Genomic DNA, 7,694 nt, shown 5'->3' on the forward strand with positions numbered 1-7,694 from the left:
CAACAAAGACCTACTGCAGAGCACAGGGAACTATATTCAATATCCTGTAATAAACTATAATGAAAAGGAATATGAAAAGGAGTATATATGTGTGTATAAATGAATCACTATGCTGTACAGCAGAAATTAACACAACATTGTATATCAACTATATTTCAATTTAAGAAAATGAATTTGGAAGTGTTAAAAACAATTCTGAATGTCTGGTGTCTCTTTGTGAAAAAAAGAAATGATCTGGTCAAGCTGGGCGGAACTGATCACACAGGCTGCCAGAAGCCTGGCATGGAACTGGGCATCCGTCCTCTTGTTTGCTTTGCTCCCCACCACTCCCTGAGGCCTGACACCCGGCCTTTTTGCCTGTCCATTTCACCTCCCGGGCCCTGTAGCGATCTGGATTGGTGACCTAATACTCTGACAAAGGGTTTTAATCAATGATTCTTGAATATTAGCGTCAGAATCCTCCCCCCCCCCGCCCCCGGTGCTTGCCGGGGGCACTACCCCTCAGAGATCCTGTACATAAATGAGGTTCAGGATTTGCATGTTTAAGCCAGCAGCCCGCAGAGTTCTGGTGCCGGTGGTTTTATGACCATAGTGTAAGAAAAGCTGCCCTGCGACTGAGGTTCTTCCTACTGGCTACACATTTGAGTCCCCAGGAGAAGATTCTACGATATATTCGGCTTATCCACCCAAACAATTGAATCAGAAAACACTAGAGGCCTGGCCCAGTGTGGTTAGTAATTTCTTCATTTATTTTTTAAAAATTCCAAAAATGCAGAAAATTTGAAAGAAGGGTTCATGGGACTCCTTTAAACCTCTTATCTAAATTTACTATTAATTAACATCTTGCCAAAGCCAAGCCATCTCTCTCATTACCTATGCGTGTACACACACTTCCCTGTAGCCAAACCATTCAAAACTAATCCTACACACAGACATTTCACCCCTAAATATTTCAGTGTGCCCCCCTTTAGAAAAAGGACGTTCTCCAACACAACCATACAGCATTGCCAAGCCTGAGGACATCACTGTTTTCTGGCGATGAGATTCAGGTCAAGGCTTTCTGGCAAGAGCCACTCCCATAGGGGATTTTGTGTGATGTTCTGTACCTCCCATTACATCACAGCAGGAAGCAAAAGATGCAGTAGTTCACAAACCTGAGTGCGCACCTGGAGAGCTTGTTAGAACCTAGACTGCTGGGCCCACCCTTGCAGTTTGGGGTCCGTGACGGGACCTGAGCATTGTGTTTCTCGCAAGTTTCCAGGTGATTCTGATGCTGCCAGCCTCGGGGCCACACCTGGAGACCCACCAACCTGACGGCAAGCCATCCCCCTCATGGGCAAGAGGGAGCTGCGGGCATGGAGAAGCTCTGCTGGTCTGGCCCTTCACCACTCAAATAAAACCATCATTGCCCGGGACCTCTCAAGGAAGGGGGACTCTCAGGCCCTGCCTAGACCTCCCACCCCCGAAGCTGCATTTTAACAACATCCACCCTGACCCATGCATGCACTGAACTCTGAGCAGCACTGCTCTGGAGCATCTAGGAGCTTGTCCCACGCCTCACCTGGCTGCACTGGTGGCTCCGCATGCGGGGCACCGGCGTGGGTGGCTTGGCACCCAGAGGTCTGTGCGAGCCTGTGACGGTGGGTAACTGGGTGGGTTGCTGCTTCCAGGCCACAGTACCAGCCCTGGAGGGAGCAGAAGAGAAACACAACCTTTCAGTTCCCTCTGGCCAGCTCCCCCACCCCCGCTTCAGCCTTCCAAAGTCTTTAAGAAACTGCTGGATGCAGAAAACAAACTTATGGTTACCAAAGGGGAAAGGAGTGGGGGATAAATTAGGAGTTTGGGATTAACAGACACACATTGCTATATATAAAACAGATAACCAACAAGGGCCTACTATAGAGCACAGGGAACTCTGTTCCATATCTTATAATAACCTCTAATGGAAAAGAATCTGAAAAAGAATAGATTTATATATGCATAACTGAAACACTGTGCTGTACCCCTCAAACATTGTCAATCAACTACACTTCAATTTAAAAAATTTTAAGATGTGAATTACTATATTATACACCTGTAACATAAATAATATTGCACATCAACTAACTTCAATTAATGTAATAAATATATATAAATAATACATATATAAGCTATAGCTACTGGTTATTCTGTAAGGTTATCATAAAAAACAGATTGGAACTCAATCTTGAAAAAAATTTTAAGATAAATAATATTAAATACAATATTATATATATGTTTTTACAATATGATATTAATTACAAAAAAATTCAGAGAACAAAGTAAATTATAACAGAAAAAAAGAAGAAACTGCCGGCTTCAGTCCTGTCCCTGAGTTTAGTGCCTTGTGTTCCCTGCTCCTCTGGCGTGGGCATCCTCCTCGCTCTTGGCTTTGGAGCTCACTGTTTCTGAGCAGGCAGCATTCTGCTAAGCCCTGAGGGTATACTGGTGACTGAAACAAGTTCCTACCTCAGGGGGGCCTGCACTCTGGTTCCTTCTTTCCCGACCAGCCACTTGCCCGGTGTCGTTACGTCCCCACGTCACGGTCCCTGTGGGATGGCCTGTTGTACCCACTGCAGAGTTGAGGTGGACAAAGAGCTCATGTGACCTTCTTTCTCTTTCCAGTGTAGACCTAACTTTTAGGGACTGGGGCTACTGGAGGCCATCTACCAGCTATCATCAAATAGTCACTCAGTAAACATTGACACTCGGCCTTCAGTTGCCCTGGAGGGGACCGATGTGATTCCTGGCCTTCAATGACCTACAACACGGAGGAGAAGATGAGGTACTTCTGGAAAAGGAAGTAATACCAGCGAGAGTGTGCACTGAGGCATTTGTGAGATTTCAGGCTGGAGAGAAATCACTTCCTGCTAAGGGACTAAGGAAGGCTTCATGGAGAAGGTGACATTTGGGAAGAAGCAGACGACATCTTCGGGGTCAGGTAACATCATCGGATGGCTTGATTCTGCTCTGAGACGGGCCCAGGAGCTGCTCCGTTTCAGACCATGTTTACTGCAGCCCCACTTCCACACCCCGGGCGCCAAGGAGAAGGCAATGTATTTTGCTCATTAAGAGTTTTACAAGCCTGAGTGGTGGGACGTGGGTTGTAAAAGGTTCTAACTAATTCCATGCTGCAATGGAAATCATTTCAGCATGTGGGAGGAGGAGAACGGGTGGGTAATGACGTGACGACTGGGGACGGGAAACGGCCAGAAGAACGGGTCCGCACTTGATGCAGCCGGCAGAGAGCAGGTCACTCGGGAAGAAGAGCAGACGGTTGGGCCAGGGCGATTCCTAAGCCAGCGTGGAGCTGGCAGGCCGTTGTCCTGGGGGCAGTTACGTCGCTAACTCCTATCAGGGCCCTCGGGGGCCTCTGCAGGCTGGTTGCTCTGACAGAGTCTCCGTCCCCAACTTCCAAGTCGGGACAGCATCACACGCCAGCCAGCCACGTAGTGTCAGTCCAGCTGCAAGTGATCAGCTTTTCCAAAGGAGAGTCTATGGAAGCCGTGTGGGCCCTTTTGGGAGGAGAGGCCCAGGGGAGGGGAGATGAGATGTGGTCAGAAAGGAGATGTAGGTGAGAGGGCAGGAGAAGTGCAAAGAAGGGGAGAAAGAAGAGTAAAAATAAGGGAAGAAAAGGGCTCTGTGGAGCAAGGGGTGGGGAAGAACCTTCCGTCAGGTACATATACCCTCACACCAGGCAGCAGGTACCTTCCAAAATGCTGCAGGCTCCCCATGCTGCAGTCCAGGTCCATTTATGTCTTTCCTCTGGCTCTGGCTCTTCTTGGACACACCATTGACTTTTTAGACTGGACCACGGTTTTGGGGAAAGGGTATAGCTCAGTGGTAGAGTGTGCGTTTAGCGCACTCAAGGTCCTGGGTTCGATCCCCAGTACCTCCATTTAAAATATATACATACACACATACACACACATATATATACTTAATTACCTACCCCCCCCCCAAAAAAAACCCCGCAATTACAGACTTGACCACAGTTTTGAATTCCCTGGCTCTGACTCTGGACCCTTCCTCAGACAAGGTTGGCTTTCCTCCCTGAAGCTGTCCACTCCCACCTTCCCTGGGGCACCACCCCGACCTGATGGGACCCTTGCCTGCAGGCTCCCCCCAGGCTGATGCTCTCCATCCCAGGACTCCCTGACCACCTGTGGCTGATGAGATGACTTTAGAGCCAATAATTATTCTTTGGAGGGAGGGAACCGTGTACACGTTGCTCTTGAACTTGGCCACGTGACTTGCTTTGGGCAGTGAAATGTGTGGGAGTAACATGTGCTCATTCCCAGCCTGCTCCCCTGGGACATGCTGCCCTCTACCTTGAGAGATCACACCCGGGTCCCTGGTGCCCCTTCATCTCAGGTCCAGAACGAGCGGTGTGAACTTGAGCCTCACCTTGAAGCAGAGTTACTGGGGTCAACTCACAGACGTTAAAACCAGTTTGGGGACGGTCTGCTATGTCACATGCTATAATGGCTGCTGCCTAATACACCCACAAAGGAAGAGCCGACGTCTTGCTGAAGTGCCATCGCCATTATGACCTTAGCTACCACCAACACCAATTAAGCAAAGTTCTTTTTATTCCAGGACACTTCCCTAAACCCACCCTTGGTACCAACTTTTTTGAGCAACAATGAATCTGGCTACTACTTGTTTGTAAGAGTTGGGGAAATGATGCTAAAATGTGAATACTATGGGGAAAAAAACCCTTACATCAGAACCGGTCTACTCTCACCAGTCCAAGTGAAAGTGAAGGATGCAAAGCCATTATTGTCTCAAGGCAAAAACCTTGCACACAAGCAAGGTGAACCCCTTGCTTCTCATCCATGCTGCTGTGATGATGCAAGGGATGCAAGTTTTAGGGGTGCAGGAGAGCCCATCTGGCACCCTGCTTTTATAAAGATGTGCTTATAAAAAAAAGATGTTGCAGACCTAATACTATAGGTGCCTTGAGGTGTGTGGCGGGTTGCCGCGGAGAAAATGGATTAGACTAGTTTTCTAGCGGGGGTGGAAGATGCAGGAGACAGAGTGACATTAGGAAGAACTTTCTGAACAGAGACATCGTGTACTGCCAAGGGAGAGAAGGAGTTTCCTGTCACTGGAGCTATTCATGTGTTGACAGGATGAAGGATGTTTCTGTCATTCGGTAAATGTCTGTAGAGCCTGCCACGTGCCAGGTTCTGTGCTCAGTGCCGAGTGGTGAACCAAGCAGGGGTAATATCTTCCCTTCTGGACCTTTAGGTCTGGTTGTGGAATTAGGCATTATACAAACAACCACATAAACAAACACAGAATGGCAAACTGTAGGAAGTAACTAGGGCCTACTTTCCACTGGATGGTCAGGGAGGGTGTATAACTAACATTTATTACTAACGTGACTGAATATTTCAGGTGCTGGAAAATCCTTTCGTCTCAGGTGTAGAGGCCCTCCCCCAATCCAGGAGATGACTTGAAGTGGTTCTAAGCAATCACTGACTTTCATTTCCTGGATCAATGATTGGTGGTAGGAGATGATTTGCCAATGAAATTAAAGTCATTTCTGGCCCATGAAGTTAAAAGTCCAAGTCTGGTGGCTAGGTGTTATTAGAAAATGTTGCTTTTTGGAGAAAAAATGGACACACCCAGCTAGAACAGCCTTTGCTCCTTGTTCTTCCTTCTCCTTTCAGGCTGAAATATGTAGGTGATGCCTGGAGGCATGGCAGTCATTTTGCAACCATGAGGCAGCATGGCAAGTCCTCTAAGGATAGAGCATTGGAGAAACAGGAAGAGCCTGGTTCTTGACAACACTGTCAAGCTGCTGCATCATCCATGTACCTCTGATCTCCTCTTAAGTGAGAAAAATAAACTCCAACGTGTCTGAGCTGGAGAAGCTGTGTTTTCCCTCAAGTCAAGCATGTTCCTCACCAACGAGTTCAACAGGATTCTCTGAGGAAGTACCATTTACTGAGATCTGAAGGATGAACTGGTGCTACTGGAGGAGGAGGCAAAAATGTTCCAGGTAGAGGGGGCAGCTGTGCAAAGACCCCAGGGATGAGTAACCTTGGTGTGTCTGAAAAACTAAAAGGACATGCAATCTGAAGTTTAGGGAGCAAAAGGGTAAGGGTCGGAATTTGGAATAGAGAGGGGAAATCAGGACCTTGGAGGATGTGACAAAGGCTTTTCTTTCATAATCCCCACTCTACAAGATTTTCAGCAACTGAAAGGATGGAGTAATAAGGCAAACCTTTCAGGCACACGTCATCAACGGTGAGGCAGGAGCTCTCCCAGAACACACGGTGTATCTGACCCATCACCTGCTAAGCCTGCGCCAGCCTGTCCCTCTGCCTTCCCCGGACCTGGCTGCTTGTGAGTCTTCAGCCAGAGTAAGAAAATGGGATAAAACATTTGGTCAGTTGACGGGCTGGCTGGCTTTGGGGCTACCTACTGATCATATAAAGACAAAAGTGAAGTCATCCTGGCCCTCAGAGATATAATCAGATCAAAGTTCAGCCACTTTTTCTTTGACTGATGATGGAAAGCAACACTCTACAGCTCTTCACTAAGTCTTTTAAGGGCCTAATTTTTTTTTTTCTTACTATGGGAAGAGTTAATAAAGGCACTGTTTTCAAAGCATGTACGGAGAGTGGTAGGTATAGTTCAGTAGAGATGGGAGATTTATATTCAAAAAATTAAATAAATAAATAAACTTAATTACCTCCCCTCAAAAGAAGTCTTAAAAAAAAAAGAATTAAAAAAAAATGGATGTAGGGAAACCCCAATGGGCAGTGTCTCGAGGCTGGTAACCACAGGGCATTGGTACCACCTCTAGGTCTGAAAGTGCCAAGAGCAGGGATGTTTTCTAGGGAGTGGTAAATGTGGACACATCAGAATACAGGGAGGAAAGGGCTGAGTGACAAGGGCTTCCTGACAGGAGCTGTGACCTTCTGTTGAGGGACAATCAGCCTACAGGGACTCTGCAAGGAGGGAACTGGAACTAAAAACACCCACGCTGCCTCTCCCATCTCTTCTCAGTGGTTCTCATTGGCCAAACCCAACCAGAAGCCAGGACCGTGGGAGCAGGTCGCATAGACTTTTTTTTTAATCCTTTCATCTGGGGAGGAGGTAATTAGGTTTTTATGTATGTATTAACGGAGGCACTGGGGATTGAACCCAGGACCTCATGCATGCCAAGCGTGTGCTCTGCCCCTGAGCTCTACCCTCCCCTCACCACACTACCTTTTAAATTTATAGAGAAGGGAATATAGCTTGTAAAAGAAGAGCAATGTAGGAAAGAAAATTTCCAGGACAGTTAGAGAAATAATATGATTTGTTTGCACTTTATAATTTTTAAGGGTCTAAAAGGTGTCCATCAAAATTGTTTCATTCGGGACACATCATCTCTGCTGGGAGCACCAGGCTGCTAGAAAGAGGCAGAACCATCTAGCCTGGGGACCGTGTCACTCCGGTGCCTTTGGGCTCCAGAAGATGGAATGATGTCAAGCCAGGTGGGAGGCAGGCACAGTGGGTGGTCCGGCCTCCTTGCTCCCACACTTGTTTTAATACCACATGGGTGGTACCCTGAGCCATTTCCCACCAACGAGGCGGTGGGCACCAGGGAGGCTCAGCTAGTCTCCCAGAACCCAAGATGAGAAACCTCTCCAGCAGGGGCCCCTGAAGCACACCCA

The sequence above is a fragment of the Camelus ferus genome, chromosome 1 (genome assembly GCF_009834535.1).
Source record: "Camelus ferus isolate YT-003-E chromosome 1, BCGSAC_Cfer_1.0, whole genome shotgun sequence".
Classification (NCBI taxonomy): domain Eukaryota; kingdom Metazoa; phylum Chordata; class Mammalia; order Artiodactyla; family Camelidae; genus Camelus; species Camelus ferus.